Raw genomic sequence first — 22,569 nt, 5'->3', positions numbered from 1 at the left:
TTTATCTTTAGCTAAAAATAATATTTAAGGTGGTGGATTCAGCCATTTACTTAATCTGGTTTGAGTCTTATCTAAAAATTATAGGACCACTCAATAACCAGACCCCACCTGCACTGATACCATTTTAACAACTATTTTTACATATTCTTTCCTTTGTCTTGTAAAGAGATAATTCACTTATCTATGCCTTAAATTTAGCCCTACCCTCAACCCACGTTTGCAGCAGCTCTTTACTGCCCATGGGTCCTGACCCCATGCAGCAGCTCTGACTGCCCATGGGTCCTGTCCCCATGCTATTCCACACTATTCTCTGAATAAAAGAGCACTACTGCCAGACCTTGAGAGTCCAAGAAATCTTTCTTTCAACTCCTCAGCTTGCTGACCCTGCATCACTTTCCTCTCTCTCTCTCATTCCCTCCTTTTCTCCTTTCAACATCTAACATGGAAAGATTTTGAGGTCATAACCAAGGAAAGACAAAAATCATATACATGTCTTATCATAAATAGTCTCATATCCCCAGAGGAAGACAGAAGACCCAAAGGGGAATGGAAGGGGAAGAAGGGCAGGATACAAAGGAAAGGCCCCTGCAGGCCTCACTGAGCCCCAGCTCACCTGGATCTCTTCCACTCGTTGTCATTAGATTTTCCCTGTGACTGTCTTGGGCAGGTCCAAGACAAACTCCATGTGTTGGGAAAATCAGTCCAGGGTGAACTGTTCATGACCCCAAAGAGGTTGGAATTTTCAAAGGAAAAATAGGGTGAGGGGAAGCTCTTGAGTCTAGAGGCTCCAGGTGAGTGAGAAGTGAGCCTAGAAAACTCCCAGGGAAACCCCCTGGGCAATAAGAAGCTTCAGAAAGTCCTCTGGGACAAGGACAAGAGAAGAATGGCTAGAACTGGACACAAAGGTCAGTCAACTTATCTCTGACATTCTCTAGGACAGGGAAGAAGCAGTACGGTGAACACAACATGACATGTTAGACACCTGAGCTTTGACATCAGACTCCCTGGGCTCTAGTCTTTCCTCTACCACTTGCCTGGCTTTGATAAGGTCACTTGGCTTTTATGAGACTCAGTTTCCTCACTGAGTAAGCTGAAGGATAACAACAACTTTGTTGAGTTGTTGTGAGGACAAAATGAGATTTCAAGGCTACATTCTTAGCATGGGGTAAACAACCAAAAATATTAGCTGTGGTTATTAATCTGGACCAGAGAGAACAGACAACTAAGAGTTAGGAAGCCTGGTTTTTAATTCCATCTCAGTCATTTCCTGTTGCTGTGTCCTTGGCAAAACTATAAAATCTCTCCAATTTCACTTTTCTCACCTGTGAAAAGGAACGTTTGACATAGAGGACTCCGCCATCTTCAATATTCCTGAATCCTAATATAGCGATGATAAGGACAATTCATTGAGGCTTCGCATTATGTGGTTCAGCTCGTCAGAGCATTGGTTTAGGAGTCAGATGGTCTTGGGTTTAATAAAAATAATAACAATAGGGATACTGATATGAGAAAAGTATCTTCTTAGCAGCTGACGTTGGAATCCTTCATCAGGCAAGACTGACTTTATTGAGGAAGCAGTTTGTTAAAATCACAGTGGGGTAGAGCAGGGTTTGGCAAACTATAGCCTGTGGGCAAAATCCAGCCCTCCTCTTGTTTTTGTAAATAAAGGTTTATTGAAACACAGCCATGCCTATTCATTTATAATTGTGTCTAGTTGCTTTTACACTACCAGGACAGGGTTGAGTAGGTGTAACAAAGACAGTATAACATAACATATATTATTATTTGGCCCCTAGAGTATAGATAGAGGGTAGAAGGAAGCCACAGGGGAGATCCAGGTTTAATCCTGAGAAGAAAGCTACTCTACATATCATGAAGAACATGAGATCAACAATACAAAGAGATTTATGCACCCCTATCTTCATTGCAGCATTATTCACAATAGCCAAGATGTGGAAGCAACTCAAGTGCCCATCAACTGCTGAACGGATAAAGAAAATGTGGTAAATATATACAATGGAATACTACTCAGCCATAAAAAAACACAAAATCATCCCATTTGCAACAACATGGATGGACCTTGAGGGCATTATGTTAAGTGAAATAAGCCAGACAGAGAAAGACAAACACTGTATTATTTCACTCATATGTGAAAGATAAACAAACACATGGATAAGGAGAACAGATTAATGGTTGCCAGAGGGGAAGAGGGTGGGGGGAAGGTGAAACGGGTAAAGGGGCACATACGTATGGTGATAGACAAAAAGTAGACTATTAGAGGTGAGCAAGATACTAGTCTATACAGAAATTGATATATAATAATGTACACCTGAAATTACACAATGTTATAAACCAATATGACCTCAATTAGATAGATAGATAGATAGATAGATAGATAGATAGATAGATAGATAGATAAAGGAGCAGAAGAGTATGGTCTCTGGAAGGAGGGAGGAGGTGGAACGAACCTGCTGCCCAGGGCATTCTAGAGGAGAGACTTGTAAAAAAGAGACACGTCTATTGAATAATACATTGTTATACTGTGTGATAGGACCCCTTCTCTGGATCCCCCCCAAATATTCAGTTACAACTCAAAATTCTGATGATGTTTGGTGTTATTGGATTTCTAGTCTACTTTTAAAATGCTTATTATGTGTCAGTCACTCTTCTAAGCACCTTATGCCTTACAAATATCAACTCTTCTTCTCAACAACCTGTGAAAGAGTAACATCATTATCCCCATTTTACAGATAAGGAAACTGAGGTACAGAGAGATTCTTGAATAAGTAAGTGGCAAGATGGATTTTGAATGCAACAGTCTGATTCCACAGACTGTGCTACACTGCCTCTCTATCAGTTTAAGGCTGAAATTCTGTGTGGTGGACTCTTTAATGTGCTTAGATCCCCCCGGAGGAACAAAAGGCTTACGCCCACACTGCCAGACCTCTTTGGGGAGTGCACAGCTAAGGAGAGCTGTCTCTCCCAGGGCCATGCCCCCTTCCTAGGGCAGCCTGCATCCATGCCTGACCCACACGTGGCTATAAAGGCCCTCCCCTTACCCCATCCATCCCTTTAGGAAACTCTGAAAGGTGGTTCTAGCTTCAGAACGCTCCATGGGGTTGGCCGAGGCCTCCATTGAAACCACATCATCGTGCAACTTGACCTTCTGCCCAATCCCATTACCTTCCCGTCCATCTCCTTCCCCAGGTGTTGATGCCAAAGCACTCCCTAACAAACTTCTTGCAGGTTAATCTCCTTCCCAGAGTCTGCTTCTCAGAAAAGCCGCCTATAACAATTAGCCTGTGCTGACAAAGCGTCAGTGAGCATCCAGGTTACATAGAATCTGGGGGCTTTAGGCTTAACGTGGTTGCTCTCATCATCTACCCCAGACTCAAAACGAGAAAATGTTTTTCTTTCCCTGGTGCAAGCTCCCATTTTGTACCCAGCTCCAAAAACTGGGTCCTTCTTCTGTGTCAACCTCCACGCTTTAGTGTTAACCTCCATGCTCTGCCCCAGAGTGACAACAGATATAGTAGATTCTATGCTTTTTGCCTTTTCTGGTAGGAGCACTTCCAGTTTCCTGGAGGGAGCCACCCCTCCCTCACTCAGTCCATGTCAAGGGTGTAGGGCAGCTCTCTCTCCCATCCTTCCTGCACTTGCTCTGGGGGTGATCACATGACCCAGAACTGGCCAATCAGAATGTCCCAACCCCTGGCTACAGGCATTGGTTTAAGATGGACACATGACCTGAATTTGTCCATAGAGAATTGACTTGAAGACTTTTGCTGATGCCTGTGGGGAAAAAGATGCTCTTTTTCTACTGGGATTTGCTAGGCTGCTAAAAATGTATGTTTGGAGCTTCTGGAGGCCATTACAAAGGGAGAGCATTTCAAGAAATGAAGCCAATACAGAAAGGAGAGTCAAGGGTTGAAAGAGACATCCCTGGTCACATCATTTGAATGCCTGTTACAAGTCATGACTGAAGCTTCACCTACTCCTGGGACTTAACAATTGTGTGAGCAATAAACTTCAAGCTGGATTTCTGTCACTTGCAACTGAGAGAATCCTGAATACTATAGCAAGACCTCGGTGCAGAGAGTGGGACTGTAGGCCAGGTATTGGCTAGAACTTGTTCCCATGGAAGCATCTGACTTTCAGTTCAGAGTGAGTTAAAGGCTAAGGACAATTTTCAGGCATCTGGACAGTTGCTGGATTGTTTTTTGGGGCTTTCTTGGTCATAGTCAGGTGGAACTTTGTACTTAGAGGCCTCATCCTCAGCCTGGAGGAGAGAAATACAAGAGGAAAACCATCCCTCCTTCCTCAAGTTTGGGAAGGATGGGAGCCCAGAAGCCTCACCTTCCTCAGATACTTGTATGGGGCTGTCACTGACTTCACATGGGACATGGGTCATGGGACAGAAGCTGTGGGGCCAGAACCACAAATGCCTTCAGTACCTGCAGTGAGGATGAGGGCCAAGAGAGAAGGGATCAGGGGATGTCGTCATCTCCTGGGATAATGCAAAATCAGTGTTAAGAATTCCACCACAGCCACCGCCTGTATATCCCCTCAATTACTCCTCCAGATATCCAGGGCAGTAGAAAAGGAGAAATTGAGGATAATAATGGCCAAGATTCCAACTCTCTCTCAAGTGGCATATTGGATGGGCAGGTAGGACTGTAGATGGAGACCAGGCTCACCTCATATCCCCAGGACAACAGAGACCGATGGAGAGAAGCTAGATACAAGAGAAGAGAGGAAAATAAAGACTGGGGACCATGAGCCCAAATGATTTGCTTAACCTCTCTGATCTACAGTTTGCACATCTATAAAATGGAGATCCAATTGTCATACTTACTTTATGGGAAATGAAATGAATTCATATATAGCATAGCTTAGTACAGTGCTTGGCACACAGAGTTTTCTTAGTAGAGGATCCCCCTTCAGGCCCCGTTTGCCTAGTTGCTCCTATGATTTCCACGGGTGATATGTCCCATACCTGCCAGAGGTTTGACATTGTCAGCTTCCTACAGAAATGTTCTTGGGCATTGACCCACACCTCTGCACCTTAACTTTTCCCTATACACACACCACGCTCTATTAGACTCTATCTGGACCTATTTCTATAACCCTGGCATTATGGGGGGGGGGGGGAGTCTTTCTTCTTATTGTAAACCCCATGGCTCAGGGGCTCTATATCTTGGCTCAAATTCCTCCTCATTTCTCTGGTCAGGGATTGGATTCTGATTCAAATACCAAACAGCAGTGGAATCTATTTAGCCCCATAATAATAGAGGTTATGTGGTGCTTCTATGTGCCAGGCCTTATTCCAAGCACTTTACAAATATTAACACATTTAATCCTCACAACAGACCCTCATCTTACAGATGAGAAACTGAGGCTCAGAGAGGCTAAGTAACTTGCCCAAGGTCACACAGCTGATAACTGACAGGGCTAAGATTTGGACCCAGGCTGTCCAGCCCCCAGAGTCCATGCTCTTAACTGCCCTTGTTTCCCAAATCTGCAGACCCCCAGGCTGCTGCTCCCCCATCATCTCTCCTTGCATAGGGTCTGGGCTACTGACTACTGCTGTCTCCACCACAGTGTGGTTGCTCCATCAGTGCATTCTCCACCTCTGAGGGTCCAATCTGGTATCTGTAGAAGAACCTGTCCTTCAGAGAAGGCTGGACACTCAACCTCTAGGCCAGCCCCAAAGTCTAGAACCAGCCAGAATAAAGATCCAGGTTACCCTTCCCAGCCCAGAAGCCAAGCTCACCCGCTGGAGTTAATGATATCATCTGCACCCCCGCCCCCCCCCCCCATGAACTGGAAATATCCATCTTCATCCTTGATTCCCCGGTCTCCCAGGAGCCAAAAATCTCCTTGGGTGTTGGCCACTGTCTTCTCAGGATTGTCCTGGTGACCACAGAAAGACAGAGTCATTGTTCCTGCAAAGCCTAAATCCTCTGCCCCAGGGCTGCCATGAACAGAGGGCAGGTTGTGCATTTTACAACTGGAACAACTAAACATGGCAGGCTTGCCCTGAATCTGTCAATCTCAGTCCCCAGATGGAAGTGGACCTTCCTTCTTTATTTCAGCTATTCCACTAGGGTCTCTTACCTGCTCCCCAGGGTTTAGTCTGATGGACAATATTGATACATTCATTCATCCAAGATCTAGGGCATTTTCCCCAACTGATTCAATGGTCATCCTAACCCCGACTCCACTCCATGACACTGATCAAGGGCACCAAAGTTTATTAGACATTTTTCTTGGCTCCTTTGTTAATTTTGAAAGTTCTAGAGATACATCAGCAAGCCCCTAGTGCCCTGGCCAATGCATATTTCTACAATGCCCAGGCCCCTCTATTCAGCTGAGGCACTTGTTCATGAGCAGTGAGAAGGTTTGAGGTTTTCTTCTTGTTAGTGCATCTTTATGTCAAGTGTTTGTTCAACTGTTGAGGTGTGGGATCCAGATTAAGTGTTCAGTCACTGGTTAAAAGGCAGAATAGGGTATTCATAGTCTAGCCCCTTCATTTGGATAATAGGGGTATTGAAGATTAGAGAGATCAAGAGGCTTGTTCAAGGCCAAACAAATTTTACAGATGGCAGAGCTGAGACCAGAAGTCAAATCTCTTGACCACCAACCTGACTCTTTCTCCTGGTCACCATGCAACCCCTGCTGGCATTAACTTTGCAGGCTTGAGTCAACACATCAACTCCCGAGTCTGTTTCCTCGTCTGTCGAATAGGGAGAATCCCATGCCTTAGCTATCTCACTGGCATGTGAGATTATAGTGGGAGAGTGCACAGGAAATGCTTGAAGAAGTACACAGTGTGGCTGTGCCCTCTTCTCTGAGGCTCGATTTTCCTCAACTGTACAACAGAAGTTATAATTTCCATTAAGAACAAGAACAGCAATTCTTCTATTTAACGCACTCTTACATAGCACTGTTCTAAGTGTTTCCCAAATATTAATGCGTTTAGATATCCATCATAATGCCAAAAGATACCATAATACATATTTCACAGGTGAGGAAACAACGGCATGAGAGATCAGCAACTTGCCCAAGATCACACGGTAAATAGTGGAGCGGGGTTTTGAACTCAAGCAATTTGTCTCCAAGAACCTCGTAGGGTCATTGGGAGGGTTAGATGAGTTTAATGTATGTGAAGTGCTTTAGGATAGTGCTTAACATATAGTAAACACTCAATAAATGGTAGCAATGATTATTATTTAATTTATTATTTAATGTGTTTGGGGCTTGGGTAAGTCGTATGACTCACGAGCAGATGAGTCTAGCTTCACCATCCTCACCTGTAAAATGAGGCAGTTAGACTCAAGAATCATCTATTTCTAATGTTGAAAGGTCTGAAGACAAAAATGCCTCCAACTATATGGTATAGTCAGTGTAGTGTCTAGCATGGCTCTAAAGGAAATCAGTGGCATAGAGCAGAGGAGATATTTGGGGGTGGGGGCAGGGCTGCCCTTGGAAAAACACTGCTGTACATAATTGAGAGGCAATAAGCTTTCTGGTATGAAACAGTTCTTGAGGGTGGAAAGGGCTGTCCAGAGAAAGATGATTCTTCAAATGGGATCTTAGTGATAGGCTAAGAGTAGCAGGGTTGAATGGCCAATCTTTTCTCTTGGCAAAGCACCCATTCTTGGACACTGGATCCCTCCCCTCCTGGTCCCTATGTCTTGCCAGTGCCTCTTGGGAAGTTCACAACTTTGGGAACCCTCGCTTCCTTCTTAGAACCCCCTATCGCCACCAGGGCACAGATGGAGGAGCGTGGGTTCCTCATCACGTAGCCAGAGAAGATGCCTATAGACCTCATAAGTTTGACCCTGATGCCCAAGTCTCCTTCTGCACCAGTGGGCAGGATGTTGCCCTTGTTATCTACAACCTGGAGGAAGAAGCAGATTTGAAGAATCATCTACATAACAGGAAATGGCTTGAATGGCAACATGGAAGAGCTGAGTTGGTCAAGTGGAAGACCCTTTTGCTCTAGTGCTCGCTGAAAACAAGAACCAGAAACCAAGGGAAGACAAGAGTTTTAAACCTAGATCTCCAATCCATCAGCCTGGGATAGTTTAAGAGAAGCCTCTTACTGAGACTGGACCAGAGGGGCTTGGGAAGATTCTTCTGGCCTTAGGAGTTCAGGAAATATAATAGCCTCCCATTATCTTTGAGGCCCATGGACTTGGATACCAGATAGATCAAAACTCAAATTATGACTCTGCTGCCTTACTAGCTGTCTTTGAGCTACTTAAGCTCTATATCTCAGGGCCTTCGTCTGTAAAACAGATAATGACAGCTTATTTCACAGGATTGCACAAGAATGAGATAAGATACTTTAAAAAATGGATCTGTAAATGGTTATCATAGTCACAGATGGGAGAGCAGACAATTACATACAACACTGAATAGGGTATCAATTGTTACCCTTTAGATACATACACCCACACATATAACCATAGATACACATATGCACATTCTATTTCTTGGAGTTTAACCCAAAGAAATAATGGAAAGGAGCAAAATTTTAGCTACAGCACATTCATTGCAATGTTGTTTTTACTAGTGAAAAATTTGGAAATCATCTATTGACCAATAAAAGGTGTAAAGAGTGGTGGAGCCATACTACCTACTATGTAGTCATTAAAAATTCTGCCGTAGATTGGTGTTAAATGAACTGGAAAGATGGTCACTCAAGATTGTTCAATGATAAAAGTAAGTTACAAAATGGTATGTTAAGACTCACCCCTATTTTTTTAAATGTATACATTTATGTAACTAATGAAGCTATACATTTATATAACTAGCTATTCAAAGTACTTTTCTCTGGATGATAAGAATATGAATAATTTTCTCTTTTCTCTTCCTTTCTGTCTTCCTTCCTCCCTTTCTCCCTCCCTCTTTTTTAAATATTATTTTAATATCTTTACTTTCTATTATTTTTCCTCAGTGAGCAATTTAATAAATAAATCATTGAAAAACTGGTGTTTTCCCTCCCTCCTTAGTGCCCCTAACAAACCTGCACATCGTAAGGGGGAGTGGTGGTTCCCAGGTAGCCAGGTTTGACTTTCATTGTCTTGGAAACTCTGCAAGTGAGTCCCTGTGGAAAATTGTGGACAGATCAGCAAACCTCACAGTCATGGGACACAGAAAAAGGAAAGAAAGCTTCAGCAGAGCAGGTCCTGACACAGTCCTGAAGTTGCCTCTCATTTGGTGGCTCCCTCCCTCCCCTTTTCTTGGCTCTCCCCTTACTGGAACCCCATTCTAGGGGGTGCCTTAAAGTAGAAAGCAATTTGATTGACCACTCCCCAGGGAAGAGGAACTAACAACCACATTATAATCTCTTCAGAGGGAGCCATACTTTAATAAGGGACCACGGACACCAAAAGTCCCTTAAAATAATATGGGATTAAATTATCTCCCATAAGAGGACCAGCTCTGCTTGGATCCTGAAATGAATTCTAAGGAGATGCTGCTGTCCAAAGGAGCAGTCCCTAAACATGGCCTCCTCTGAACGGCTGGAAGCCCTTGCCACGACTCCACTGTCCTTCCCCACATTTACCGAGTTCTTCCACATCACAGCCCTACCATGAGCCTTCTCAGGAGTTCTGCCAGGGGACCCAATAGCCATAGAAGGATGTTAGGTAAAAGAGTGGAGAGCAGGAGGCGAGAAGTACTGAGTCCCAAGAAGAAGCACTGGGGAAAGGAGTTGGGGGAAAGGATTACCCGGGCTGTTTGGGTAAGTGGCACAATGTAGAGCAATATGAGTCCACGTCATGCTCACGGGGCCCCAAGAGTTCCAAGAAGGTATCTCAGCAGGTGAGGTGGGGTCCTAGTGTGTTCCTTTCCTCACCTCTCACTTCAATCTGAGCAGCTTAGTACAGTGCCTGCTTGTTTGATAAACTCAGGTCTCTTCAAAAATGTTACACCATTACAGGGGACTTTCCTGACCATTGTATCTGAAATACCAGCCCCTCATCCCACCTCACCCCATCTTACCTGTTTAACTTTTCTTCATAGAACTTCTCACCCATCATATATTTATTAATGTCTCCAACTCCCTCTAGAATGTTATCTCCATGAGAGCAGGAGCTTTGATTTTTTTGTTTCTGCTGAATTGTCAATACCTATCTCATAGTATGTGCTCAATAAATATTTACTGAATAAGTGCATGATAAATGGTGGCTCATATTTTTACTATCAAAGAGCTATTTGAAGTCCACCACATTCACCAGCTCATGGTTGTCCCAGGAGCAAGTATCATTTCTGTCTGGCCATAGAATTCTTGGATGTCCAGTCCTGTCTGGGCCCTCCACTTCTCCAATGTGTCTGGAAGGAGGGTCTCGCCTCTGCTTAAGCAGTTCTGTAGATGTGGGAGCTTGTACCTGAAAAAGAGAAGAGAGGTAATTGTTCCCCGTAAGCCTCCCTAGAACTGAGCTCTGCCCAGGCCTAGAGCTGGATTCTGGGTGCTTTGACAATAAAATTGGCTTCATCTGGCTACCTATGCTCAGAGGGTCAGATAGATGAGCAAGTGTGTACGAGGGGGAGGCAGGAGGATGGACCAATAGACCAGAGGCTCTCACCAACCCCCAAAGTCCCATCACCTGGAAAGATCCTGTTGAATCAACATCCGGTGAACACTGGGGGCTCCTACCACATTGCTGACTGGGTAGCTGGACAGTGCCTGGAAGAAGAGAGCCAGCTGACACTGCCCATCAGGTCAGATGCCAAACTAACTGGCATGCACAGTGGTTATCAGCATGGGCTATGGAGGTGGACTCTGGATTTAAATCCTAGCTTCTTTAGTGTGTCTATTTCAGTCCAAATGAGCCCAAATTCTCATGCATCCTCAAGTCAAAAATGACAGAGAAGTAACCACCTATAATTATAAAGAAAAGATCCAGGACTAATTTGGAATCTTTTTGTCAAATCCTGGCAACCCATTCCCATCAATTTAATGACTTGCCCCCATAAACTCTCCTCTAGAATTACGTAAACCCCCAATCACCAAGAAAGAGATCAACTGTTGTTGCAAATCAGCTGTGTGCTCTTGGTTAAGTCCCTTAACCTCCTGGGACTAGCTTTATAACAGATTAATTCCAGCCCTATTGTCCCCAAGGGAAACAATTCAGGTAGAAGAGTGCTTTGAAAAGTTAAAAGCACCTATAGACAATTCAGAAGAAGCACTACTAAAAAATAGCCAGTACTGAATACTTGCCAGGCCTTGTGCTATCTCATTTAATTCTCACAATAACCTCATGGAGTTTGTATTATCAATCCCATCTTAAAGAGGGGAAAACTGTGACCCATATACTTAAGCAACTTTCCCCTGGTCACACAACCAGCAAGTAGTGGAACCAGCATTTGCAGTCTGTGCTCTTAACTGTTATGTAACACCACCTCCATCCCATGCTTTGCTTTGTGCAGAATTTATTACAAAAAATGGTTTAGGCAAAAATGTCAGGAAAAATGATTAACATTAGTACATCATGCCATTATTTCCTCTGAGTGCTTTTGATGAACTGGTATAAGCTACGAAAATCATCCCATTTCACTAGTTGCTTTGCCTTACAGGAAGTTCACCATGCAATTATCTATTTATTTGCTGTACTTCTCCTTACTCTCTTTAGTCCTCCCACCGCCCCAACATCTCCACTCTATATTTTCCTAATAGGCTGTATAATTTTACATTGTTTTCATGTTGTTCTTTTCTTCTATTTATGACACTTAAAAGCCACTTTAAATCCTCTTTTGGAAGGAGGCAAAGTAAGAATTTGTTTAAAACAGAGAATGACAGAATCATTTGAAGAGAATCTCCTGAGAGAATCCAACCATGCCTGACCTTTAAGGAGGCCATCCATGACTGTGTGTGCTCCTGGGGTCTCTGTTGCCAGCCAAACAAAAGTCTGTGTGGGCCATCAACTCCTTAAGAGACCTGGAGGCCCCAGGATGTCAATGACCCAACTCCCCATCACAAATAGAGTCTGACATAGGGCATGAATTTACAAACAAAATGCATCCATTTCCATTGCTTTGTTGCTCCAGGGTAATGTAGTTTATAGATTTTATTTAATGGCCACCCCATCAGGTTCCACTAGAAAAACTCCTATTTATTCTTCAAAACTTCTCATAGATAATAGCCCCAAACTGGAAATAACCCTGATGTCCATCAACAATAAGATGGAAAAAGAAGTTGTGATAGATCCACAGAATGGACTACTATACAGCAATTGAAAAGAACAAACTTCTAATATGTGCAACAACATGGACAGCATTCACAGAGAATACGTTGAGTGAAAGAAGCCAGACACAAAAGATTACCTAGTGTACGATTCCACTTACACGAAGTTCAAGAAGAGGCAAAATTAATCTATGGTGGTAGAGGTCAAAAGAATGCTTAACTTACAGGGTGTGGACAATGGCATGAGGGGGTATGAGCACTTTCTGCAGTGGTGAGAATGCTGTACGTCTTGATCTGGTGGGGGTTATATGGGTGTCTTCTATGGACTGAATGTTGTCTCCCCCACAATCCACATGCTGGAGCCCAGCTCCCCTATGTGATGATATTTGGAAGTGGGTCCTTTGGGAGATAATTAGGTTTGATGAGGGCATGAGGGTGGGGTCTCCATGATGGGATTAGTGTCTTTATAATAAGAGGAAGAGACACCAGAGCTCGCTCTCTCCGCCATGTGAGGGCACAGTGAAAAGGCAGCCGTCTGTAAGCTAAGAAGAGAGTTGTCACCAGGAACCCAATCATGCTGGCACCCTAATCTCAGACTCCCAGCCTCCAGAACTATGAGAAATAAATGTCTGTTGTTTAAGCCACTCAGTCTACAGTATTTTAGCAGCTTGAGCTGAGTAATAAGGTATCTAACATAGGTAAATTACTTCAAGCTGTACACTTATGCAGATTGCACTCTATGCACACACACATACATATGCACACACACACATACAGATGGCATCATCTCCAATATTCCATTCTTCTCTTTTACACTTGGTTCACCACCATCTATCTGACACTTGACACCAGAGCAAAAGCCTATTAAACATGTGTTGAGTGAATGAATGACCCATGATGCCTGTCCCCTGAATATATTTTATCTGTATATGGGTCTGTCTCCTTCCCTGGACATGAGCTCTATGAGAGCAGGGACCATTCTCATCTTGCTTACTGAACACTGTCCATCCATGTAACAGGGTTAGTCAAAATTAGGTTAACTAAAGGAAACTGCAATAAATTGGAGTGTGCAAACCTTGGGCTCACTCTGACCATCTGGTGCAAACTGGATCCTCTCTTATGTTTAGAATGACCAGTGGGTCAAACTTTGGCAAGAGATGGATAAATATGTGTCCTCCTCATGTCCAGGGCTCCAGAAATGAGGCCAAAAGTTGTCACTATCCAAGCTGTGTCTGAGATGCTCCATATGATGTCAGAGGCTTGCAGGTCTGTCCATATGCTGAGAATATAGAGGAAATGTACATACATGTGAGTGCATACCAGAGTGAGTGAGCATGAGTGTGTGTGTATGTGTGGGGAGGGGTAGGTGTGTGTGCACAGGTCTGTGTGTACCTGAGTGTGTCTGTAGGCGTGTGTGTAAGTGTGAGCAGGCAGAGGGAAGGAGAGGTGATCTATCCACACATCCTGTATCAAGAAGGGGCAGGTATTTAGAAGATGGGACCCCAGCTCCCATGACTCAATAGATAATTGGGTCTCACTCTCACTTTATCCCCAGAACTTAGTACAGTTTTGGCATGTGGTAACCACCCAGGAAATGTTTACTAACAGAAGACACTAAGTGAATATTCTGACAAGAGGCCTTGCAGAGTTCAAGTTTGGCTGTGTAGATCTTCGTTTCTCTTTTCTCAAAGAATCATGAATTTCCTGAGCACAGGCAAGGGTCTTGTACAGGGAAAAACTCGTTCCCTTTCTTCAGGCCAGAATAAAATGTATTCAGTCTGTTTTAAAGCAAAAATGAATTAGGCTAGACATGAAGAACTTCCATGGCTGGGAATCTCCATAGTATGTGTCCCTTCCTCAAGAAGATTAAAGCTTTCAGCTCTGTAGGGAAATTGGGTCATAGCCTATTAGGACCAAATTTTGGGGGGTCTGGGAATTTAATATCTTATTTACATTTAAGTGATTTATCTTCCCATCTTTTATAAACTGAATTGTACTATAGCTCTTCCATTAAATAATTTCTATTAAACAATTTAATTTTCTGGTAACACAGGCTCACAAGTAGGACATTTAAGTTTTTGAGATTTTTTGTAATAAAATATTTTTCCATAGCCAGCCCTGATGGCCTAGTAGTTAAAGTTCAGTGCACTCCACTTCAGTGGCCCGGGTGTAGAACCACGTCACTTGTCTGTCAGTAGCCATGCTCTGGTGACAGGTCACATAGAAGAACTAAAAGGACTTACAACTACAATATACAGCCACGTACTATTGCATAACAAACTTGGCACAGTATTATCTGATTCCACTGATGGGGTTGATGTAGAGCAGAAGGACGTTCTGAATTATGAGATCTGAGATCCAGAAATTCTGAGATCTCAGTTCATCTAATTAATCCAATTACAGCTTCTACTTCAATGGATTTGAAACGTAATTTTTTTTTTTTGGTGAGGAAGATTGGCCCTGAGCTAACATCTGTTACCAATCCTCATTTTGCTTGAGGAAGATTGTCCCTGAGCTAATATCCATGCCAATCCTCCTCTATTTTGATGTGGGATACTGCCACAGCATGGCTTGATGAGCAGTGTATAGGTCTGTACCGGGGATCCAAACCCACAAACCCCAGGCTGCCGAAGGGAAGAGTGTGAACTTAACCACTACACCCCTGGGCCAGCCCCAAAAAGTAATTTGCTGCTGACAAAAATGCCTTCTTAGAATGCAGGCAGCATCAAGCAAATTACCATCACCCCAAAGTACAAGATATAGATTAATCTGGGGAAAAACATGTATCAATTTTATGTTAATCATTCAACCTAGTAGACACACGGCTCAAAGCACTGAAGAGGTTTTGAGATCCTATGTTACCTGAAACAGAAATGTCCCACCGAAGGTCAATGGATGCCCAACTTGCTAAGCCATACTCCCTCATGTCCCCCTTCCCAACTATCTTTCTCATAAGCATCAGATAGTAGCCCATCCCAGTAGAACTGGATTTGAGCTCAGGAAAGTCTCAAGGCCTGGTGGTAATGTTCTCTGTAAAGAGAAAGAGCTCTTCTCATTCAGCATCCATCTTGGCCTTGATGCCCAGACTTGAGTGAGAGTGTTCTGCCATCTTGGGAAGGCTACTGGTCCCACTGATGAAGTAGATGGCAACTGCTTCTTGGCTTCCAGTCTGCATACAGCAATGAGTGGTAGATGCTTCTCTGACAGAGACACAGAGTGTCACCTTCTCAGATCTGCCCTGGATACTAGATGTCCTGGTGACTCATCTCTTCCCACCTTCCCCCATGCTGGCAAGGGCAAGTCACCCAACCTATTTCAGTGGTGGGCTGATGAGTGATTAAGATCATGAGATTCTGAGTTAGTCAGACTTGGGCTTGAAAAAACCACTCAGGTTTGGCACTTTGTTAACTATGTAATTTTGGACCATTTATTTAAGTTCTCTGAGTCTCACTTTCCATATCTGTGAAATGAGATCAACAATACCTGTCTCTTTCATTGAGTTCTTGAGAAACTTAACTGTAACACAAAAAAAATGAGCAACTTGCTCAGCAAGGACTCAATAAATGTTAATCTGATTGTTATTGGGAGCACTAGCCTGATACCAGGTGAACAGAAGGTGCTCAATTGGTATGATTTTCCCCAGTGCACCCTCTTCTATTTCATTGAAGCATCTGTACCTCTCCCAGACATGTCCTCCAGTGTCCTGATTTCAAGCCTGTCAAAGCTGGCCTCATGTTGCCTACTTCTCAGACAGTTATCTTAAAGACCATGACATTAGAAAAGCTTTCATTCTCCCTGGGGGTTTCCTAAGGTATGTGTCTCTAGTGGGGGGGATTTCAGACATGTCACAGGGAAACTCATTCTTCCAGCGAGTCCTGGTTTCGACAGTTGGAAGGACCCATAGAGTCCTCTGTCTTTGAGAAGCAGCCTAGCTTAGGGATACAGAAGGTGGGAAGAGGAGCCGGGAAACTCAGTATATTAGCCTTCTCTTGTGTTTTGCCTCATACACTCTTGGCCTAAACTCTGATTCCAGCAATGGTTGTAGTGAACAGCTCCAGGCAAGTTTCAACACATATGGTGTTCTTTCTAGTGTGGACCATGGATGACTCACTTTGTGCGCAGGGGCTTCTCTGTTGCCACCATGGCATGGAACTCTGAGCCTGCTCCACATGCATGCATGTGCAGCTCAGAAGTGTGGGGTAGATAATGCCCCGCAACGCAACTCTCCACCAATGGGGGTCAGGTGCTGATGGGCCAGCACTGTCAATCCTTTAGTGGACAATCCTGAGAGGCATTCTGTGTGCTCCTCAGAAGGTTCCTGCAGATCAAGTCCCACTTATCCATGCAGTGACTCAATAATAAACTCTTGTATTAGCTTTTCCTTCTCCCCTGCTTCACTCTCCCCAACATTCTGATTCCTGGACCTCTCCAATAAAGTACCTGCACAGAAGTAGTTGGTTTAGTTTCCACTTTTGGTGAAAACCCAGGATAAGACACGTAGATACTCACTGTAGTAGTGTCTTGAAGTCCAGACATCCGTCTCGGATTTTCTCAGACATCAGTGGGTTTGTTTTCAGAGAAGGGGAGTCAGGTGCCACCGTGTCCACTGCCTGGGCCACTTCATCCCCAGCCACAATGACCCTGGCCTTGGACACCTGCTGCCTATAGAGAAAGTCTGGCTTTCATCTGGATAGTCCTGGGCATGAAGACGAGGCCTGGAGAAGCCAAATGGCTTAGAGAGAACTGGGAGGGAGGATTGTCTTCTACCCCAGAGAGGCCTGATGTAAACAGCCAGAGGGGAGTAAATGGGGGAGGGGAGGTTGGGTAGTGGTGACCAGTGGGAGTAATAATAACAAGGGGACTGAAGATCAGAGATTGATTTGAACCCAGATTTCCCCGGGTTGTCAGAGCTGTAAGGGGTCTACTGAGACTAAAGAGAGAAATTGGGTTACCTAATGTCACACCATTGACAGTCTAAGGCCAATATAATGCCTCCAAACCTTACACAAAATGCCCTGCAGGAGTTTCCTGTATCCAAAGACCCCTACAGTCATTAAAATAAGGAAAGTTACTTGGAATTGTCCCTGGTCCTGCAGCACCATAGTGCTCTAGGTACTGGCTATTTCTCCCCAAACTGGGACACGGAATGCATTTTCTTAGCCAAGAGTGCTCTTAGTTTTTCTTTGTTTTTGTTTTCTATCTTGATGAAACTCTTGTAATTTTATTTTATTCTTCCAGAGAATAACTAGTCTTATGTTTCTTTCACCTTTTATGAAGCTGATTTCACATGCTCCTCCTGTTGAATAGCTCTTGCCCCGGCTCACTTTCTTCCCACTCTCAACACTTCAGGAGCCACATAAAAAATACTTTATTACTAAAAAATTCTAACCATCATCTGAGCCTTCAGCAAGTTGTAATCTTTTTGCTGGTGGAAGGTCTTGTAAAAAACACAACATCTGTGAAGTGCAATGAAGCGAGGCACGATAAAATGAGGTATGCCTATAATTTTATATATGTATATATGTGAAATGATTACCACAATAGGTTAACATTCATCACCATACATAATTACACATTTTTTTTCTTGTCATGAGAACTTTTAAGACCTACTCTCTTAGCAATTTTCAAATATACAATACAGCGTTGTTAACTATAGTCCTCATGCTGTACATTACATCCCCAGGACTGATTTATCTCATAATTAGAACTCCTTATCCCTTCTTGAACATCACACAGGTACCCCCAACTCAACAGTTACCAAATTGAACTTGTCGTCTTTCCCAGACACCCCCATACCTGCTTCTCCCTGCGTTCCTCCTTCCAGTGAAAGAGAGCCGCATGTAGTCAGTTGCCCAAGTGTCTGTGACTTCTTCGTCTCCCTGGCCTTCTTCCTCTACAGTATATCATTCACCAAAAAGTCCTGCTATCAGTTTCTTCCTCATTGTCTCCTAAATCCATCCACTTATCTCCACCCCATCCAAGGTAAAGCCACCATCATATCTCGTCTCCTATCTGGGTTTCCCACTCCCATTCTTGCACTCCTTCATCCTACCGTCTATGTACCATCCATAAAGACTTTTTACAAACAGAAAATGATCATATCACTCAATCCATCCATGGTTTGCCATTCCTCACTGGATAAGGGCCAGAACGCTTACCAAGGTCTACCAGTTTAGCACCTCTACATCTTTCCAGGCTCATTTGCTGCTCCTTCCTCCTTGCTGCCTGGACTGCAGGCACACAGACATCCTTTCAGCTTCTCTCATAATTTTCAAGCTCCCCTTCCCTCTGTGTGTTCCCTCTGCTTGTAGCACTCTTCTCTGCCTCCTGTCCTGGCCAAATCCTACTCATCCTTCAGCTCTCAGCCCAAATTTCACTTCCACTGAGCCTTCTGTGACCCCCACAGATTAGTCAGTTCAAGTCTCCTTTTATAGCAAGATTGTCAAAATTTTTCTGCAAAGGGCCAAACAGTAAATATTTTAGGCTTTGTGGGCCAGATGCTCTCTGTCCCAACTGCTCCAGTCTGCCATCGTCGTGCAAAAGCAACGAGAGAATATGTGAGCAGGACATGGCTGTGTTCCAAAAGCTTTATTTACAAAAACAGGCTGTGGGCTGAATTTGGCCTACAGGTCATAGTTTGCCAACTTTTCTTGAATAGGTTCTTATAAAATTCTCATGCCATTCATCAAAATTGTGATTAAATAACATTTGTAATTAATAGTTTAATAGTTATCTTTCTCCAAAGACCTGTAAGTCCCATGAGTACATAGACCGTTTTGTTTACTATACTTTGTTTACCATACTAGCAACCTCTAGTTGTGCCTGGCACATAGTTTGCTTAAATAAATGAAAGAAGAGTAGTATTTCCATATGAGGAGGGACAGCATGCTATGCTGAGGGGGCATCTTTTGGGAGGGGTGGTTGCATTTCTCTGCCATCAGTTTCTTTCACAAAGTACACAGTGCCCAGCCGAGGTGGTCATCTACCAACCTGCTCTCACGCAACCCAGGGTCACCAGGCACCACTCAGGCACTCGGGGCAGCACCACCACCTCACGGTTCCCACACTGCAGGCCACAGGCCCCCGAGAGGACATTGGCTGCCTGCTGGCTGAGTTCACTCCGTTGGCTGAAGTTCCACATCACTTCATCCCCATCGCCACTCACTCACCACAGGGCTGGGCTGGGGGGCCACTTGCCAGCCTGAAAAAGGAGAAGGCCTACTGATTAGGGTGGGCCGGTACGCAAGCATGTAGAATAAATGCCAGTCTTGGGATTGCCCTATCAATGTATAGTCAGCTTTCTAATCTCAGGACCCCTATACATTCTTAAGAAGTATTAAAAACCCTGAAGAAGTTTTATTTATATGAATTCTATCAATCAATATTTACTACATTAGAAATTAAAACTGAGAAATTTTATAAATGTGTGCTTTTTAAAATAACAGTAAGAAACCCATTATATATTACCACAAATAAGATACATTTTGATACAGAGGTAAGTATACTTTCTGAAACAAAAAAAAATAATGAGAAGAGAGGCATCACCTTACATGTTTGCAAATCTCTTTATCGTCTTCCTTAAAAGAAGACAGTTGGATTTTCTTTTCTGTTTCTGCACTTCCATTGTTGCAGGATCACCTATCATGTAGCCTCTGGAAAATGCCACTGTGCACTTGTGAGAGAATGGAAGTGAAGAAGGCAACTGTTACCTTAGATTTATGTATTTGTTTGTTTGTTTCTCTCTCTTTCTCTATTTGTATATTTATTTTTGTTTTCCTTTTTTATTGTGGTAAAATATGCATAAAATGTACCATTTTAACTATTTTTAAGTGTACAGTTCAGCAGCATTAAGCACATTCACAATATTGTGCAACCATCACCACCATCCATCTCCAGAACTTTTTCATCATCCAAAACTGAAATTCTGTATCCATTAGACAACACCTCAATCTTGCCTCCTCCCAACCCCTGGTAACCATCATTCTACTTCCTGTCTCTAGGTATTTTGACTAATCTAGACACCTCATATAAATGGAGTCACACAAAATTTGTCCTTTTGTGTCTGGCTTATTTCACAACATAATGTCTTCAAGGTTCATCCATGTTGTAGCATACATCAGAATTTCATTCTTCTTTAAGGTTGAATAGTATTCCTTTGCATGGACATGCCAATTTTGTTTATCCATTCATCCATTAATGGATATTGGGTCGTTCCTATCTTTTGGCTATTGTCAACAACGATGAGCACGAGTGTACAAATATCTCTTCCAGATCCTGCTTCTGATTCTTTGGGATATATACCCAAAGGTGGAATTGCTGGATTATATGGTATTTATTTTAATTATTAAAATTATTTAATTATTTTAAATTTTTTGAGGAACTGCCATATTGTTTTCCATAGAAGTTGTACCATTTTACATTCCCACCAGTGTTGCACAAGGGTTGCAATTTGCTTTGAAATAGTTTTGATTTCACAGACTCCCTTGAGTCTCTGGTATCCTCAGGGATCCCCATGAGACAGCGTGAGAGCAAAGACACAAAGTCAAACAGAAAATGTATTGGTGATTGTGTTAGATATTTCAAAATTCCTCTCCATAGGAATTATACTATTTTGCACTTTGACCAGTAATGTGTGAGAGTGTCTATTTCGTCATAGCTTTGTCCACAGAGTATATTGAGTTAACTTTTCTGTGAACTGCCCACTCATATACTTTGCCCACTTTTATATTGGGTTGCAGCTCCTTATTCTTAACTTCTAGGAGCTCTTTTTGCGTTAGGGATATTAACATTTTTGCTGTATATGAGTTGAATACTTTTCCCCTGGTTGTCATTAGTTTTTTGATTTTGCTTATAGTGTTATTTTCAAAGGAGAGGTTTTTTTGATGTTTACATAGCAGATTTATTAAATCACTTCTTTTATGGATTCAGGATTCTGAGTCATGGTAGTAAAGTCCTTCCTCATTATTCCAAGGAAGTCTAACTTTTAAAGAAAAGCCAGAAATCTAAATTTTTATCTGAAATTTTTCAATTTTAAAATATTGACCAAATTTTTTTACGAGTACTCTGCACCATGACCCATCTTCAGCCTAGAGGCCCAGCATCTGCGATTTCTCTATTAATGTTGTGTCATGATGTCGGGACCTCATGACAACATCACAGTTACGACTCCCTCTGAGCACCATGCTTTTAAGCTCATGCTGACAGATCCACCTCTCCCCCTGTTCCAGCCAAGATGAATCATTCCATCCTCTATAAAAGCGCACAGAACTTCAAGGGACAGCAGTGGCGGGATCAGTAGTGAGTGGGGAGGAATTTTAGAATTCCAGAGCAGGAAAGGAAAATTAGATATTTCTGAATCACTCACTTTCTCTGATGTCTGATGTTGCAGCCCTTTTGGCAATCCCTGCTTAGTGGCCATCCTGCTTACACACCCTTGATGACAAGGACACATATCTTTCTGAGAAGACTGCTGCAGTCCTGAGCGCTGATTTTCTCTTATTAAGCCCAAATCCACCTCCTCTATGACCTTAACCCACCTGTCCTTGTTTCACTCTGGGAGGTCACAACACACCATGTGCAGTAGGTGCAAGCAAACTGTGTGTCAGCCACCCGTGGTTTTCACTCCGCTCTGCACTGGTCTCTTAGGCTCAACTTTCTGCCAAGCTCATGTTCTCTTGCTCCCACCCCATGCTGCCTTCAAGGGAGGTGGACATCTTCTTCATAGCTCATCCTAGTGCCTGACACATAAGTCCTCAATAAATATTTATTAAATGAATGGGTGATTAATGAACTCAGCCAATCCATCCAACTCTGTGCCTCTTCTCTACCCCATTATCTTCTCCATGCCAGCCCAGTGACCCACCACATCACTAGCAAAGTTAAACTTGGCAGGGACCTTCTGGTGGCCCCACTGCAGGGCTGCCAATTGCCTGATATGAATGTGGACAGTGCTATTAGACATCCAAAGTCCCCCACAGGATACAAAGCCCCTGGAGTTTCCACAGCCAGTGCATGGTCAGACCTGTGAAGGAGACAGGAGACAGATGAGTCTTTCTTGTAAAGTCATCAGTTGCTTCCGGAGATTCATCCAAGCCTCACAGGGTTCTTCCAGAAATCAATTTCTGGTGGTTACGAGTGAATTGGCACTCAGCATCCATTTTGGTTTCTTTTTGGTGGGCCATTCTCCAAAAGCACCACATCTTGTCGAGATCCTATCTCTCCAGCACCTCTGACAGATTTGTGAACACCCAATTCTATACAATAAACCGCTTTGTGCTTAAAATACAGTGATGTGGTAGATTGAATTGTTCCCAATAGTTTTCCCCCTCCCTGTAGTAGGATTATATTCCCCCCTTCATTTTCATGTGAGTTTC

General features: G+C 43.2%; 1 pseudogene; it reads right to left on the bottom strand.

Moving 5' to 3' along the window:
• Positions 1-504: 504 nt before the first annotated feature.
• LOC103564592 (acyl-coenzyme A synthetase ACSM2B, mitochondrial-like) lies at positions 505-22,344 on the bottom strand (annotated as a pseudogene).
• Between the last annotated feature and the right edge of the window lie 225 nt (positions 22,345-22,569).

Source organism: Equus przewalskii, chromosome 12 (assembly GCF_037783145.1).
Source record: "Equus przewalskii isolate Varuska chromosome 12, EquPr2, whole genome shotgun sequence".
Classification (NCBI taxonomy): domain Eukaryota; kingdom Metazoa; phylum Chordata; class Mammalia; order Perissodactyla; family Equidae; genus Equus; species Equus przewalskii.
This window is presented reverse-complemented; position numbering and strand designations above follow the sequence as displayed.